Here is a 17,995-nt window from a genome sequence, read left to right as displayed (position 1 = left end):
ACACCAGGCGATCAGCAGAGTCTTGTCTGGCAGCAAAACAATTCATTCAGCTTCGTTTACTGCCTTTAAAAAACAAACATAGCTGTTATGGCTGACCATATTTTCCTGGCATATTACATCATTTATGCAGCAGCATATAAGACATTTTTGGACTGACTTTGTTCTACGCAAATTTTGTCATTTAAAAAAAAGATTTACAGTTCTGAGTTGGATGACCGTTCAAAACATATTTTCCCAGTCTGACTTCCCAGTTGCAATGCTTGCGATTATCCACTGTCACCGATTCCTTCAAAACAATGTTGTTGAATTTGCGATTTCCAACTTGTTGCGTAATGTTTATGTTCAATGGCCGATGAGCAGTGATACGTTTAATCTATATTTCTCTTAATTATTTCTCTTAATTTGACAAGGATTAAGAAGGATTTGCCACTAGATTTGATTCACGATGATGACTGCTAGCTGAGATTGTGAAAGTAAGATGTTGACATGATCAGTCCAATCAAAGCTACTGTACATATAACGTGACTTGACGTCATTTCTGTGGCCAATGGCATTGAGCCTTCTTGGAAGGGCACTTTTAATATAACTCTATGATAGGACACAAAGGCCTGAAATTTTGGATGTCTACCCTTACTAAAGGACTGAAGCTAGCCTCTGCCCAACCTGCCCCGAATGGCGGATCGCCACTGTATAGGCCTGTAAAAGATTATATCGTTTCTGTATCTGGAACGCACCCAATCTTTTGGGGGAAGATTCGCGTATTCTCGCGATATTCGTTTGTACTGACGTGGTACGCAGCTCAGGGCAAAGAGAAAGCGAGCGCGCAGTTCTTTTTGTACATCAGTGGTTTTCCGCTATCTTGATTGGTGTGTGGTGTGATAAGGGGATAAAGCGGAAGGAATATGGTTCCATCTCACGTCCCTCCGGCTGCAGCGCTGTCATAACGGAGTTTTCGTGCGGGCGGCTGGGGCTTGTACTCGGTCCACGGAATAACCAGGATTCCTGCCTTTCCCGTTTAACACGGTAGTCCTTGCAGCAATAGCTGAGCGTCACGGGAACAGATGGGTGAGTTGAGACAAGATGATTTTAATATTTTTTTTAACCTTTGTGATGCGTCAATTTATAGTTGTAACAGTAGAAAACCTAAACACAACTGGACACACCTGGATACTTTACAGTACAGATGCTGAATGTAGTCTAAACTATGTTTTCGTTAGCTGCGTGTCCTGATGACCATAACGCGATGCTTAGGCGGGGAACTTGCGTGTGTGTTGCGAGTTCAGCAGACAGTAAGAAGACGTTGATGTGCGACAGATGTTGACACGTTTACATTTTTATTCTCCGTCCTCTCTCTTCCCCTATCTCGCTCTTCCTCTCCCCGTTGTTGCGCGAATATAGCCTGGGTTTAAATGAGTTTAGTTGTAGAGTTACTAATAGGAAGTGTAGATCCCTCCAGGTAAACCCCAGGGAGAAGTGGGGGGAGAGAGGAGGGGAAGGACCGGAAGAGAAAACAGCTTCATGATCTTCACTGTAATACAGACTGAGATAGGCCAGATGTCCCCTCCTCTCTTCCTCCTCTATTATTTCAATCCTCTCTTCTTCTCCTCTCTTCATTCTATTCCTGTAGTGGCTGTATAAGCCACCCCCCTAGTTGTGACCAATAATATACTCATTCACAGATACACACAGACACCACCTGGCACCATCCGTTGGAGTCCTGGTCCCCATGGTAACCAGACACCTCAGCAGCACCTCCATGGGGATTGTTATTGGTGGCCAGCTGACATATGAATATTCATCAGTATTGTGTGTGTGTTCTACTACTGAGTTGGGAGTGTATTATTCTGCAGGCATAGTTGGTACACTCCTATGGTTCCTCTGTTCCTTCTCTCAGTACAGAGAGGCACAGGGTAGATGGGGATAGACAGGGAGAGAATGAGAGGCTGTTTTAGGGGTTGGGAGCTAGGAGGGGGATTGAGTCATAGCAGTCCAACGTCTCATTCCACCATTCCCGTAGTTACATCCCCACCACCACCCACACAACTATGACAGAGATCTGTGTATTTGTGTGTCCTTTTACAAACTGAACTTCTCTTTGGGCGCATTCCTGACTTGGAATGCAAACACAACTCAACTATTGCGGAAATCAAATAAGATTTTATTGGTCACGTACACGGTTTAGCAGGTGTTATGGCGGGGCAGTGAAATGCTTATCTTCCTAGACCCTATCAATCAATGCAGTAAATGACTACAATTCAAACTTTTTTAAACAGGAACTAAATTATGCATTCATGTCAATCAAAAACTTGATGACTTCGGCACAGATCTCTCACGTTAAGATTCAGGCTTAAGTTTGTTAGCCATTAGTCATAAATGGTTTGTCTTTTCTCTCTTGTCTCTCTGTCTCTGTGTGTTTCCAGTGGAGGCGGTGGTAGAGTTTGACTATGAGGCTCAACAGGAGGATGAGTTGAGTCTGCGTGTCGGTGACATCATCATTAAGGTAACCAAGGATGACGGAGGGTGGTGGAAAGGAGAGATAGACGGACGGAGGGGGCTGTTCCCAGACAACTTTGTCAGAGTGAGTAACAATTACAACACACACTCAAATCAATGTTGTTGTTCCCATATTGTGTTTTAAGAGCATTGTACAACCAAGTGTTTAGGATCTGTAGCATTTTGTAAATGTGTCAATGCATTTAGAATGTCAATGAAAATGCTTCACAGTGTTTACCATGTAAATACCTCAACATGTTTATTCACCGTAACACTTTTTAAACACATTAACATATCTATTCAGCACAAGGCGTTTTAGGTTTTAAAAACTAAACACTGGGGGTGAGGTTTTAACAGTGTAGGGTGTAAAGCACGGTTTGCATATTTCCCAGCATGCCTTTCAAGTGAAGGGTGAAAGACCCACCCATGACTGTCTTTGTTGGTGAGAGAGATATTGTTGTCGATTTCAATAACTTGATTGACCATATGTGAACATGTTACTTTAAAAAAAATGTAAAATATATTCTAACTTGGCCATAACTAAAGGCCATTCACATATTATACATGTCATGAGGTGTTTAGTTATGACCTAGTTGTCCTCCATAATGTGTTCTGAAAATCTTGACTCATGGGCCACATCAGACCTGCAAATCACAGTACACTGGTTTGTGAAGTGATTAATAAATCTTGTTGGAATACAGATAGAGGGTGTATATCCAACAATTCCCCCCCCCCCCAAAAATCATTTTCTCACTCAAGACATGGCATATGGGGGAGCAGTGAGATACCCAATCGATTAGATTATACTTTTCTCGTCAATAATCTTGAAAGAAAACGTATAGTTAAAGATTGCACTATGCAGAAATCGCTCCACCATTTCCTGGTTGCTAGAATTCCAAAAGTTCTTCTAATTTCAGTTTGTGGCAAAACAAACCGTAGAGAATCATTGTACTGTCTAAACCGCTCTGAAATATATATTTGCATAACCATTACTATTGTATTTTCAGCTGTTTGAAGCTGGTGTATAAAACTGAAAGTGAAATACGCAAAAAAAAAACTAAACTTAAGAACAAAAAGTGTAGAAATAGCGCACATAGAACAGATCTACCTCTTCTTAGACTTGCTTTCATTGAGATCTATAACACACATTTCTATTTGAATTTGGTCGGTCCGCCTAAATAAAAGTTACATATTGCGGCTTTTGAAAACTGGAAATCAACCAAAGGTCAAATGCTTTACCTATCTAAAGGTTGCAAGTGCGTGGGCGATGGAGAGAAACAAAATGGTGCAGTTTAAGGCCATGTGGCGGAGAGTGATGCAGGCGCTGGAGATGAGGGGTGTGAGCAGTTGGGTCCTGGCAGGAGTGGTGTTGTGGATGTTTGTGTGCATCTGCATGTTGTCGTTTTGTATGTGGATATTTTGTATTATAAAAAATATAAATAATAAATAAAATATTAAAGCCAATAGTTTTTCACCCAAACCTGCACTCAGAATGACTGCTGTGGTGAAGGACTTAACAAACAATACTACCTTAACCATCTTGACTGGAACCAACATCTCAGTAACGAGTGTAATAAATCCAACCCCTTACAGATTGGATTAGTTTAGAAAAATGTAAGTTATTTATCTTTGTATAGTATACAATCAAGTAATCAATCAATGTGCCTGAGGAAACAGATATTAAAACAAACTATTCTAAAAATCTACCTGCATTGAATGGAAACATTTCTTGAATCAAATGTCTTGTTCAGTTGTGCTGAAATGTAGGTTTGATTGAATTTATTTGACAGTCTGTAAAATCCATACATAAGGGAGCTCCAGCTGGTGACGCCTCCACATACAATTGAAGGAAATCATCAAGGATAACACAATACATCTTAACAGCTTATTTCCATTGTGGTCCTTCTGAAGAGGGAAAGGTGACAGACATTCCTAACACTGATCTGAATAGAAGGCATGGAAAGTCACATCCATTGCTATTGACTAAATCCATTCTTAACAGGACTGTGGGAAAGTAAACACTAGTGTTTAAAATGTGAACACTTAGGAGATGAAGGTGTTCTACTGGTTGGAAACTAACTGGGAAAAAGCTGACTCATGTTTAATCTTGCATTCTAAATGCTTGTGTTTAGTATGAGAACACCTATTGCCAAATCAAAATATCTAACGTTTAAGTTTTAAACATGTCACGTTTCATGTTTTTTTTTTTTTTTACAGTGTAGCCTAATGAACCTAATGACTGGTTCTGCGAATCTGTAAAGAACACAAACCTGTTCTTTGAATGTCCTGGATGGGAGACCAGATGCTGCAGCAAAAACACTGACACCAGTATCTAACAGTGGTGTGGTTGTGTGGTACGGGGGAAGCATCCACTTCCTTTCACAGTAGAGGAAGTACAAATGACACAAGCAAACATGAACCCAGTGTTGTTGTGTGTTTCTTTAACCCTGAATGGTCAATGATAAAGTCGATCTAGAATAGAACAGACAAGATATTCATCTGCTGAATTGTTGCTCCTAAAAATCATTATTTAATAACTGTTGTGTTGAATGTCACTGCTCACTCAGATTACACTCACCTTGTGGTCAGTTTGAGTGCATGAGTCATGCATGTTATCATTCTCTTGTTCGTCCCAATAAAATGTGCATTTGTTCACTCCCCTCGTGGACTCCTGTGATTACACTCACCCTGTGGTCAGTATTAGGGATGAATATTTTCCAGAGAATCTTTCAGGTTTCAACACCAGGAATAATACATATTATGCCGAGCGTCCCGAGAAATAACTGTCTGTCAGGTCCCCCAGTCGAGCAGTGAATTTCAACCACAGATTTGACCGCAAAGACCAGGGACGTTTTCCAATGACATGCAAAGAAGGGCCCCTATTGGTAGATGGGTGTAACAAACAAAAAAGCGGACATTCAATGTCCGTTTCAGCATGGTGAAGTTATTAACTACACTTGGGATGGTGTATCAATACACCCAGTCATTACAAAGATAGACGTCCTTCCTAACTCAGTTTGCAGAGAGGAAGGAAACCACTCCGGGATATGAAGATGAGGCCAATGGTGACTTTAAAACAGTTGCAGTGTTGAATGGCTGTGATAGGAGAAAACTGAGGATGGATCAACAACATTGTACTTATTACTCCAGAATACTAACCTAACTGACAGAGTGAAAAGGAAAACCTGGTTGTCTGCTTTCTACCAGGCACTGGGAGATGAATTCACCTTTCAGCAGGACAATAACCTGAGCTTCATCCACACATTGTGACGAATAGCCTCTTCTTAGAAACCTAATGCGCATCTCCGCTGCTTTTTCTATAGATCATTCGTTTTAATAGGTGTAATAGTAAAGACAATAGGCAGCTGGTGAGTTTCAAGTTTGGGGAAGCTTCCAATTTATCCTACCATTTCTACCCATCTTTTATATGCACATTTTTGTGGAACATTTTATTTTCTCAGTCATTGTCACGTGATTAATCATAAAAATCTGAAATAAAATGATAAAAATGTCAAAGTTCAAATTGAACTGAGGTGAGAGCAGCAGCCTCTGCCATATGAAGACATTGATACACTGTGATCCATTGGCGGCTAAAGAAATGAGCTCATAGAACTCCGAGAGCCTATAGGCCAATGCAGCAGTAGGCCTGTAACCTCCATCTCAACTAAGTAAAGCTGACAAATAAAAACAGTAGAAAATAACCTGATAAATTCTGCTTCTTTCAATCACAATCATCTCTCTTCTCCACCTGTCTGCCTCCCTTTCTATCTGTCTTGACTTGAGCTATTGTTAGTGAACTGCAACATTGTATCAACTAGCCTATTCTGGGCCCTCAGAGTTTCCCACCCAGTGAGCTCTAGACAGACCGCTGTTTTTTAAAATAACATTTCCACTGGCTATATGGGGTCATCAGATCACGATATTTTGCTCTTTCACACCGAGGCTTGGTGATTATCGAGGCCGGGAGTGTTACAAATATTTTTTAAATACTGAGGAACTATAATTTGCAATGGATAGAAAGAAAGAAAAAATACTGACTTTGTTTCCGATGTGTGAGTTGAAAACCATACTGAGAAGCTCAGTTTATTAGTGGTGGACGTGGTGAGTTAAGACAATCAGACATTAACAAATGGGCACCCTCCTGTATTTGCATGCCGCAGGCCAGGTAGGCCTACTCTATATGCGTGCTCAGGGGCACTCGCACCCTCAACGTTACCAGGACAGGGAACACATACTCATTGCTCACCGAGCGCTCCAAACAAAAGGCAATGACAAGATTGACAAAACCAAAACTTGTTTCTCACAAGTTTAGAAGGTTGTGAACTCTGCAAACAATGTTTCCACTCCGAGAATGAGACCGGCGAATTACTGTAATTAAGACATGCATTGATAGAAGTGTATGTAACCATATGATGAGAGAATAACAGTACATTCACTAGGCTTACGTGAGTCATATGGGGAATTGATAAAAAAAATGTACCATCAAAGGGCAAAGAATTCACACAATGTATGGGCAAGAATTGGCGGTAGACAGCTGAGCACAGTCTGGAGAGCTGCACCATATCTTGGCCAGACACCCCTCCACCACACACAGGTCTGCACATTATACCCCTAGAGCAGCATTGTACTTATACTGGACAGATTTGGGTAAGAGTGAGTCCTGTCACTTTTTCCTTTTCCTGTCTGCTAAAACTACATCACCGGAGAAAGCATCTAAGCGAGTGAAACAGCACCCCACTACATATAGACCATGTATCTCGGCCTGGGCAGAAATAGTATGACATGCTATACTATTTTGGTCCAGACAGCATTAGATACAGTATATGGTCTACACATTTTGAGAAGTAAAAATGTCTAAAAACATATTTTCACTTTGTCATTATGGGGTATTGTGTGTAGATGGATGAGAGAGAAATTCAATGAATACATGTTAAATTCAGGCTGTGGCAACAAAGCGTGAAGTAAGTCAGGGGGTATATTCTTTCAGAAGGCTCTGTATGGTCACTATGGCGGGGTTCTCCCCAAACAAGCTGCACCACCTTGTCGGCTTCGCTGTGCCAACAATTACAAATGTTATGATTCTCTTCTGCCATCTTTATGGAGTGTGCACTTGTTCACCTCCATCTCATGAATTGAAAAGAGGACTTAATGGCCATGTCCTCTTATAATCTCCACCCAGCACAGCAAGAATAGGCCACCTCTCAGAGCCTGGTTCCTCTATAGGTTTCTTCCTAGGTTCCTGCCTTTCTAGGGAGTTTTTCCTAGCCACCGTGTATCTACATCTGCATTGCTTGCTGTTTGGGATTTTAGGCTGGGGTTCTATATAAGCACTTTGTGACATTTTCTGATGTAAAAAGGGTTTTATAAATACATTTGATTTTGATTATTATGATTTGTTTTGGTATTCATAAAGCATCTCAGAGCAGAGTGCTGATCTTTAGATCATAATGAATGACATTACATGGACAGAGTGTACCTGATCCTAGATGAGCACTCCTAGTCTGTAATGCTTTATGGATATGGGCCCTGCTGGTATGTTGGTGCTAGGCTGGAACAAAAACCTGTTAAAACTGCTTTCCAGGAACAGGGTTGGAAAATGTTCATCTCAGAGGAAGAGAGTTTGACTAGATGTGTCCCATGACAGTAACATTGTGTGTGTGTGTGTACAGTCGTGGCCAAAAGTTTTGAGAACAACACACATATTAATTTTCACAAATTCTTCTGCCTCAGTGTCTTTTGATATTTTTGTCAGAATTTACTATGGGAATACTGAAGTATAATTACAAGCATTTCATAAGTGTCAAAGGCTTTTATTGACAATTACATGAAGTTGATGCAAAGAGTCAATATTTGCAGTGTTGACCCTTCTTTTTCAAGACCTCAGCAATCCGACCTGGCATGTTGTCAATTAACTTCTGGGCCACATCCTGACTGATGGCAGCCCATTCTTGCACAATCAATGCTTGGAGTTTGTCAGAATTTGTGGGTTTTTGTTTGTCCACCCACCTCTTGAGGATTGACCACAAATTCTCAATGGGATTAAGGTCTGGGGAGTTTCCTGGCCATGGACCCAAAATATCGATGTTTTGTTCCCCGAGCCACTTAGTTATCACGTTTGCCTTATGGCAAGGTGCTCCATCATGCTGGAAAAGGCATTGTTCGTCACCAAACTGTTCCTGGATGGTTGGGAGAAGTTACTCTCGGGAGATGTGTTGGTACCATTCTTTATTCATGGCTGTGTTAGGCAAAATTGTGAGGGAGCCCACTCCCTTGGCTGAGAAGCAACCCCACACATGAATGGTCTCAGGATGCTTTACTGTTGGCATGACACAGGACTGATGATAGCGCTCACCTTGTCTTCTCCGGACAAGCTTTTTTCCGGATGCCCCAAACAATCGGAAAGGGGATTAATCAGAGAAAATGACTTTACCCCAGTCCTCAGCAGTCCAATCCCTGTACCTTTTGCAGAATATCAGTCTGTCCCTGATGTTTTTCCTGGAGAGAAGTGGCTTCTTTGCTGCCCTTCTTGACACCAGGCCATCCTCCAAAAGTCTTCGCCTCACTGTACGTGCAGATGCACTCACACCTGCCTGCTGCCATTCCTGAGCAAGCTCTGTACTGGTGGTGCCCCGATCCCGCAGCTGAATCAACTTTTTAGGAGACGGTCCTGGCACTTGCTGGACTTTCTTGGGCACCCTGAAGCCTTCTTCACAACAATTGAACCACTCTCCTTGAAGTTCTTGATGATTTAGTTGCAATCTTACTGGCAGCAATATCCTTGCCTATGAAGCACTTGATGACGGCACGTATTTCCTTGCAGGTAACCATGGTAGACAGAGGAAGAGCAATGATTCCAAGCACCACCCTCCTTTTGAAGCTTCCAGTCTGTTATTCGAACTCAATCAGCATGACAGAGTGATCTCCAGCCTTGTCCTCGTCAACACTCACACCTGTGTTAACGAGAGAATCACTGACATGATGTCAGCTGGTCCTTTTGTGGCAGGGCTGAAATGCATTGGAAATGTATTTTGGGCATTCAGTTAATTTGCATGGCAAAGAGGGACTTTGCAAGTAATTGTAATTCATCTGATCACTCTTCATAACATTCTGGAATATATGCAACTTGCCATCATACAAACTGAGGCAGCAGACTTTGTTAAAATTAATATTTGTGTCATTCTCAACTTTTGGCCACGACTGTACAGTAAGCAGGTGTTTCCTGTTCTGACATTGCAAATCTGTTCCTCTTCCTTTTGTTATATCAGTTTGGTTTCCTTCTATAGAGAAGCGCACTCACTTATACTCTGACACACTCAGGTGTGCTTGTGAATGTGTGTGTGTGTGTTATTGCGTCAGTCTGTGGGCTGCAGAGCAGGGATTATGAAACTGCATCCTGACGAATGCATTAAAGAACTGGGAAATATACAGCCGTGTGTGTGAATAAAAAGGCTGTGTATGTTGCAGCTGTAGGGCAATGCTGACGAACACACAGTAACTTGGGTAGGGCAATGCTGACGTACACACAGTAACTCGGGTAGGGCAATGCTGACGAACACACAGTAACTCGGGTAGGGCAATGCTGACGAACACACAGTAACTCGGGTAGGGCAATGCTGACGTACACACAGTAACTCGGGTAGGGCAATGCTGACGAACACACAGTAACTCGGGTAGGGCAATGCTGACGTACACACAGTAACTCGGGTAGGGCAATGCTGACGAACACACAGTAACTCGGGTAGGGCAATGCTGACGTACACACAGTAACTCGGGTAGGGCAATGCTGACGAACACACAGTAACTCGGGTAGGACAATGCTGACGTACACAGTAACTCGGGTAGGACAATGCTGACGTACACACAGTAACTCGGGTAGGGCAATGCTGACGAACACACAGTAACTCGGGTAGGGCAATGCTGACGAACACACAGTAACTCGGGTAGGACAATGCTGACGAACACACAGTAACTCGGGTAGGGCAATGCTGACGAACACACAGTAACTCGGGTAGGGCAATGCTGACGTACACACAGTAACTTGGGTAGGGCAATGCTGACGAACACACAGTAACTCGGGTAGGGCAATGCTGACGAACACACAGTAACTCGGGTAGGACAATGCTGACGAACACACAGTAACTCGGGTAGGACAATGCTGACGAACACACAGTAACTCGGGTAGGACAATGCTGACTAACACACAGTAACTCGGGTAGGGCAATGCTGACGAACACACAGTAACTCGGGTAGGACAATGCTGACGAACACACAGTAACTCGGGTAGGGCAATGCTGACGAACACACAGTAACTCGGGTAGGACAATGCTGACGAACACACAGTAACTCGGGTAGGGCAATGCTGACGAACACACAGTAACTCGGGTAGGGCAATGCTGACGTACACACAGTAACTCAGGTCGCGTGTGTCCTGTGATAGTTTCCATAAGAAAAAAAGGGCAAGACACAATAACTGCATTAGCGTTTGTGGGTGGACATGAAGTTAGGGATGTGTGTGTGTGTATTCCTCTTCCTGCTCATAAAGGGTTAGGTGACTCGGGTTACAGACATCTTATCCATTACCATGACTTCAGCACCTGATAAATAGATGGGAGACAAGATACACAGAGATACAAAACAAACATTCAAACTCTCTCTCTCTCTCTCTCCAGGAGATGAAGAAGGAGGTGAAGAGAGCGGCGGGTCCTAAATCTGGTTTGTCCAATGGCAGTACAAGCCCTGTACCTGAGCCTGACCTACGACCAGCCAGGAAAGGTACCCCCCCCCTTCACACACACACATACTTAGGTAGATTAATGTCCCCCTGCTCATACACAGATCCTATTAGAGAGATAGGCATTAGCGTCAGGTTATCCTTTGTCCTTCACACACACGTGCACACATTCCTGGTACTACCGTTCACTAAAGGAATTATTAACAATATTAACAGTACTATATATATACATACAGTTGAAGTCGGAAGTTTACATACACTTAGGCTGGAGTCATTAAAACTGGTTTTTCAACCACTCTACACATTTTTTGATAACAAACTATAGTTTAGGCAAGTTGGTTAGGACATCTACTTTGTGCCTGACACAAGTAATGTTTCCAACAATTGTTTACAGACCGATTATTTCACCTATAATTCACTGTATTACAATTCCAGTGGGTCAGAAGTTTACATACACTATGTTGACTGTACCTTTTAAACAGCTTGGAAAATTCCAGAAAATGATGTCATGGCTTTAGAAGATTCTGATATGCTAATGAACATTATTTGAGTCAATTTGAGGTGTACCTGTGGATGTATTTTAAGGCCTACCTTCAAACTCAGTGTCTCTTTGCTTAACATCATGGGAAAATCAAAAGAAATCAGCCAAGACTTCAGAAAAAAATACCCCTCAGGCAGGAGACACGTTCTGCCTCCTAGAGATGAATGTGCTTTGGTGCGAAAAGTACAAATCAATCCCAGAACAATAGCAAAGGACCTTGTGAAGTTGCTGAAAGGAAACTGGTACAAAAGTATCTATATCCACAGTAAAATGAGTCCTATATCGACATAACCTGAAAGGCCGCTCAGCAAGGAAGAAGCCACTACTCCAAAACCACCATTAAAAAAAGCCAGACTACGGTTTGCAACTGCACATGGGGACAAAGATCATACTTTTTGGAGAAATGTCCTCTGGTCAGATGAAACAAAAATATAACTGTTTGGCCATAATGACCATTGTTATGTTTGGAGGAAAAAGGGGGATGCTTGCAAGCCGAAGAACACCATCCCAACCGTGAAGCATGGGGGTGGCAGCATGTTGTGGAGGTGATTTGCTGCAGGAGGGACTGGTGCACTTCACAAAATGGATGGCATCATGAGGCAGGAAAATGATGTGGATATATTGAAGCAACATCTCAAGACATCAGTTAAAGGTTGGTCGCAAATGGGTCTTCCAAATGGACAATGACCCCAAGCATACTTCCAAAGTTGTGGCAAAATGGCTTAAGGACAGCAAAGTCAATGTATTGGAGTGGCCATCACAAAGCCCTGACCTCAATCCTATAGAACATTTGCGGGCAGAACTGAAAAGGCGTGTGCAAGCAAGGAGGCCTACAAACCTGCCTGAGTTACACCAGAATGGGCCAAAATGTACCCATTGTTGGAAGCTTGTGGAAGGCTACCCGAAATGTTTGACCCAAGTTAAACCATTTAAAGGCAATGCTACGAAATACTACTTGAGTGTATGTAAACTTCTGACCCACTGGGAATGTGATGAAAGAAAGAAATACTGAAAGAAGTAACTTTGGCTCTTCCATTCCTGTGGCGGTCCTCATGAGAGCCAGTTTCATCATAGTGCTTGATGGTTTCTGCGACTGCACTTGAAGAAACTTTAAAAATTCTTGAAATTTTCTGTATACTGACCTTCATGTCTTAAAGTCATTTCATGTCTTAAAGTCATTTCTCTTTGCTTTTTTGAGCTGTTCTTGCCATAATATGGACTTGGTCTTTTACCAAATAAAGCTGTCTTCTGTATAGCACCCCTACCTTGTCACATCACAACTGATTGGCTCAAATTCATTAAGAAGGAAAGAAATTCTACAAATGACCTTTTAAGAAAGCACACCTGTTAATTGAAATGCATTCCAGGTGGCTACGTCATTAAGCTGGTTGATAGAATGCCAAGAGTGTGTAAAGCTGTCATCAAGGCAAAAGGTGGCTGTTGAAGAATCTCAAATATAAAATATATTGTTTAACACTTTTTTGGTTACTACATGATTCCATATGTGTTATTTCATAGTGTTGATGTATTCACTATTATTCTACAATGTAGAAAATAGTAAAAATAAAGAAAAACCCTTGAATGAGCAGGTGTTCTAAAACTTTTGACCGGTAGTGTGTGTGTGTGTATATGTATATATAATGACCGGTAGTGTGTGTGTGTATATGTATATATAATGACCGGTAGTGTGTGTGTGTATATGTATATATAATGACCGGTAGTGTGTGTATGTATATATAATGACCGGTAGTGTGTGTGTGTGTATATGTATATATAATGACCGGTAGTGTGTGTGTGTATATATAATGACCGGTAGTGTGTGTATATGTATATATAATGACCGGTAGTGTGTGTGTGTATATGTATATATAATGACCGGTAGTGTGTGTGTGTATATGTATATATAATATTAGTATGTGTGCAGTGGGCAACAAATAATATTTGTGAACATAATAAATAGTTAAATAATATACTAGTGTGTGTGTGTGTGTTCCAGGAGATCAGACCCACCAGAGGAGGTGTAAGGCTTCCTTCAGCTATGTTCCCCAGAACGAGGATGAGTTAGAGCTGAAGATAGGAGATGTCATCCACATACTGGGGGAGGTGAGAGGGGAGGCTGACATACTGGGGGAGGTGAGAGGGAGGCTGACATACTGGGGGAGGTGAGAGGGGAGGCTGACATACTGGGGGAGGTGAGAGGGGAGGCTGACATACTGGGGGAGGTGAGAGGGGAGGCTGACATACTGGGGGAGGGGAGAGGGAGGCTGACATACTGGGGGAGGGGAGAGGGAGGCTGACATACTGGGGGAGGAGAGAGGGGAGGCTGACATACTGGGGGAGGTGAGAGGGGAGGCTGACATACTGGGGGAGGTGAGAGGGGAGGCTGACATACTGGGGAGGTGAGAGGGGAGGCTGACATACTGGGGGAGGTGAGAGGGGGAGGCTGACATACTGGGGGAGGTGAGAGGGGAGGCTGACATGCTGGGGGAGGTGAGAGGGGAGGCTGGCATACTGGGGGAGGGGAGAGGGGAGGCTGACATACTGGGGGAGGGGAGAGGGGAGGCTGACATACTGGGGGAGGGGAGAGGGAGGCTGACATACAGGGGAGGGGAGGCTGACATACTGGGGGAGGGGAGGGGAGGCTGACATACTGGGGGAGGGGAGAGGGGATGATAACATACTGGGGGAGGAGAGAGGGGAGGCTGACATACTGGGTGAGGTGAGAGGGGAGGCTGACATACAGGGGGGAGAGGGGAGGCTGACATACAGGGGAGGGGAGGCTGACATACTGGGGGAGGGGAGGGGAGGCTGACATACTGGGGGGGGAGAGGGAGGATGACATACTGGGGGAGGTGAGAGGGGAGGCTGACATACTGGGTGAGGTGAGAGGGGAGGCTGACATACAGGGAGGGGAGAGGGAGGCTGACATACAGGGGGGGGAGAGGGGAGGATGACATACAGGGGGAGGTGAGCGGGGAGGCTGACATACAGGGGGAGGGGAGAGGGGAGGCTGACATACTGGGGGAGGTGAGTGGGGAGGCTGACATACAGGGGGAGGTGAGCGGGGAGGCTGACATACAGGGGGAGGGGAGAGGGGAGGCTGACATACAGGGGGAGGTGAGCGGGGAGGCGAGCGGGGAGGCTGACATACAGGGGAGGTGAGCGGGGAGGCTGACATACAGGGGGAGGTGAGCGGTGAGGCTGACACAGGGGAGGGGAGCGGGGAGGCGGCGGGAGGCTGACATACAGGGGGAGGGGAGAGGGGAGGCTGACATACAGGGGAGGGGAGCGGGGAGGCGAGCGGGGAGGCTGACATACAGGGGAGGGGAGAGGGGAGGCTGACATACAGGGGAGGTGAGCGGGGAGGCTGACATACAGGGGAGGGAGAGGGGAGGCTGACATACAGGGGAGGTGAGCGGGGAGGCGGCGGGAGGCTGACATACAGGGGAGGTGAGCGGGGAGGCTGACATACAGGGGGAGGTGAGCGGGGAGGCTGACATACAGGGGAGGTGAGCGGGGAGGCTGACATACAGGGGGAGGTGAGCGGGGAGGCTGACATACAGGGGAGGTGAGCGGGAGGCTGACATACAGGGGAGGTGAGCGGGAGGCTTACATACAGGAGGAGGTGAGCGGGGAGGCTGACATACAGGGGGAGGTGAGCGGGGAGGCTGACATACAGGGGGAGGTGAGGGGGGAGGCTGACATACAGGGGGAGGCGAGCGGGGAGGCTGACATACAGGGGGAGGTGAGCGGGGAGGCTGACATACAGGAGGAGGTGAGAGGGGAGGCTCACTGTGTGTTTGGGTGTGTGTCGTTTTCAACTTTTTCTTTACTGTAGTAACTTCCCCCTCTGGTGGCCACATGACAGATCTGTTAAACCACATTATAATACTGTAGTGACCCTGTGTTCACAGTCATGTATATTAGCTCCTCCACGGGAGCTAGCTGTCTTACACCACGGAGAACATGCAGGTCTCCCGACCAGAACCTTGTGCTTTCAATTTTCATCTTCAGACAACTTCACTCTCCCTTCCTGTTTCATTGCAATATTGACTTGTGTGTTCAGGTGGAGGAGGGCTGGTGGGAGGGCAGTCTGAAGGGTATGACAGGGATGTCTCATGTGTTCAGGTGGAGGAGGGCTGGTGGGAGGGCAGTCTGAACGGTATGACAGGGATGTTTCATGTGTTCAGGTGGAGGAGGGCTGGTGGCAGGGCAGTCTGAACGGTATGACAGGGATGTCTCATGTGTTCAGGTGGAGGAGGGCTGGTGGGAGGGCAGTCTGAACGGTATGACAGGGATGTCTCATGTGTTCAGGTGGAGGAGGGCTGGTGGGAGGGCAGTCTGAACGGTATGACAGGGATGTTTCATGTGTTCAGGTGGAGGAGGGCTGGTGGGAGGGCAGTCTGAACGGTATGACAGGGATGTTTCATGTGTTCAGGTGGAGGAGGGCTGGTGGGAGGGCAGTCTGAACGGTATGACAGGGATGTCTCATGTGTTCAAGTGGAGGAGGGCTGGTGGCAGGGCAGTCTGAAGGGTATGACAGGGATGTCTCATGTGTTCAGGTGGAGGAGGGCTGGTGGGAGGGCAGTCTGAACGGTATGACAGGGATGTTTCATGTGTTCAGGTGGAGGAGGGCTGGTGGCAGGGCAGTCTGAACGGTATGACAGGGATGTCTCATGTGTTCAGGTGGAGGAGGGCTGGTGGCAGGGCAGTCTGAACGGTAAGACAGGGATGTTTCCCTCCAACTTCACCAGAGAGCTGGAGGACACGCCCCCTTCACTAGACACATCCACTAGGTCATCACAAGAGGAGCTACGCAGCAACAAGACCAGTGAGTCACGCACTCATCACAGCCATGCACATGCACAAACCATCACAAGCTAGGTTTTCATCCAATTGGTGATAGATTTTCATGCGAATATTCTAAAATCTGCATAAAGTAAATATGCGCATTTTCCCACCAGTGGTGTGCTTCCACCAAAGAGACATGTTACGGATAAAAATCAGTGCGTGATGAGGTAGTGTACACAAAAAGTCATTTTTGCCTTATATTTTCACATACCGAATAAAAATTCTTAAATTCAATGTGTTTCTATCGCCCTTTCAACTCTACTCCAGCCAACAGCTCGCAGATACAGTGCGGGTAGGCTGTGAGGGTTGTCTAGTCTACATGATGAGATGATTATGGATTTCTATTTGTCAAATGGCAGTCAAGCATCAATCATGTCACCAGAATAAGACCCTCAAGCTCATTACCGTGCACTTTCACCACCCTGTGAAATTCATCATAACATATTTCATCTGTAGTCTAATAAACTGCATGGTTTGTGGGAGGACCACACAACATGTCATCCATCGCAGGGCTCCAAGCTGACTTCTATATGATGGTTGTTATATCAATGCGTATGAAAAGGTTTCCACCGTCATGTCTGGTATAATCCATTTTACCACCTTGTCTAGTGGATTTAGTTTAGTTGACATTTGGAAAGTTTTCCGTCAGGCCTGTCATATTTGTATCCAACGTGTACTTTTACACACATAAAAAGGTTGGACGGAAACCTGGTTACTGATCAAATGTTTTTTATATGCATGAAATGGCAGATCAATATTCATATGATGTAACACAATTAAAGAACATTGTTACATGATTCTGCTGAACTCAACATGGTTTCTAATAAATTGTTAGCATAAATAGTCAGTGTGTGTGTGTGTGTGTGTGTGTGTGTGTGTACGTGTGTGTGTGTTTGTGTGTGTGTGTGTACGTGCGTAGGTAAAGACAGTCCAGGCAGCGAGAGTGACGGAGGAGAGAGTCGCTCTGACAGTGGAGAGATTCAACCCAAGAAGGTGTGTGTGTAGTTTGATAACAGTTTCATGATAAGTGTAATGTGTTAGAACAGTATTGTCGTGGTAACTATAGTGCTGGTAACGTGTGTCTCCAGGTTCGAGGGTTTGGGTTCGGTGACATCTTTAAAGACCAGCCCATCAGACTGAGACCTGCATCTGGAGACATGGACACAGAGGGAGAGAAGGTGATACACACACACAAACTTAAAGGGATAATTCAGGCAGAATCTATATTTGGGTGGAATAACCCTTTACCCTTATAGATGTAGGAGTTTAATTTGAGCTAGTTTGCTACAGCAGGAAAATAATTATTCAGCAGCAGGAAATGTGAATTATTATATGGATTATAATTAATGGACATTTTTCTTTAGGGTAAATCATGTCTG

The 17,995-nt window shown here is 44.7% G+C and overlaps 1 pseudogene; it reads left to right on the top strand.

Moving 5' to 3' along the window:
- The first annotated feature begins 777 nt into the window (after positions 1 to 777).
- Positions 778 to 17,995, top strand: part of LOC115130113 (SH3 domain-containing kinase-binding protein 1-like) — a 44,014-nt pseudogene continuing 26,796 nt past the window's right edge.

This window comes from Oncorhynchus nerka, linkage group LG6 (genome assembly GCF_034236695.1).
Source record: "Oncorhynchus nerka isolate Pitt River linkage group LG6, Oner_Uvic_2.0, whole genome shotgun sequence".
NCBI lineage: Eukaryota > Metazoa > Chordata > Actinopteri > Salmoniformes > Salmonidae > Oncorhynchus > Oncorhynchus nerka.
This window is presented reverse-complemented; position numbering and strand designations above follow the sequence as displayed.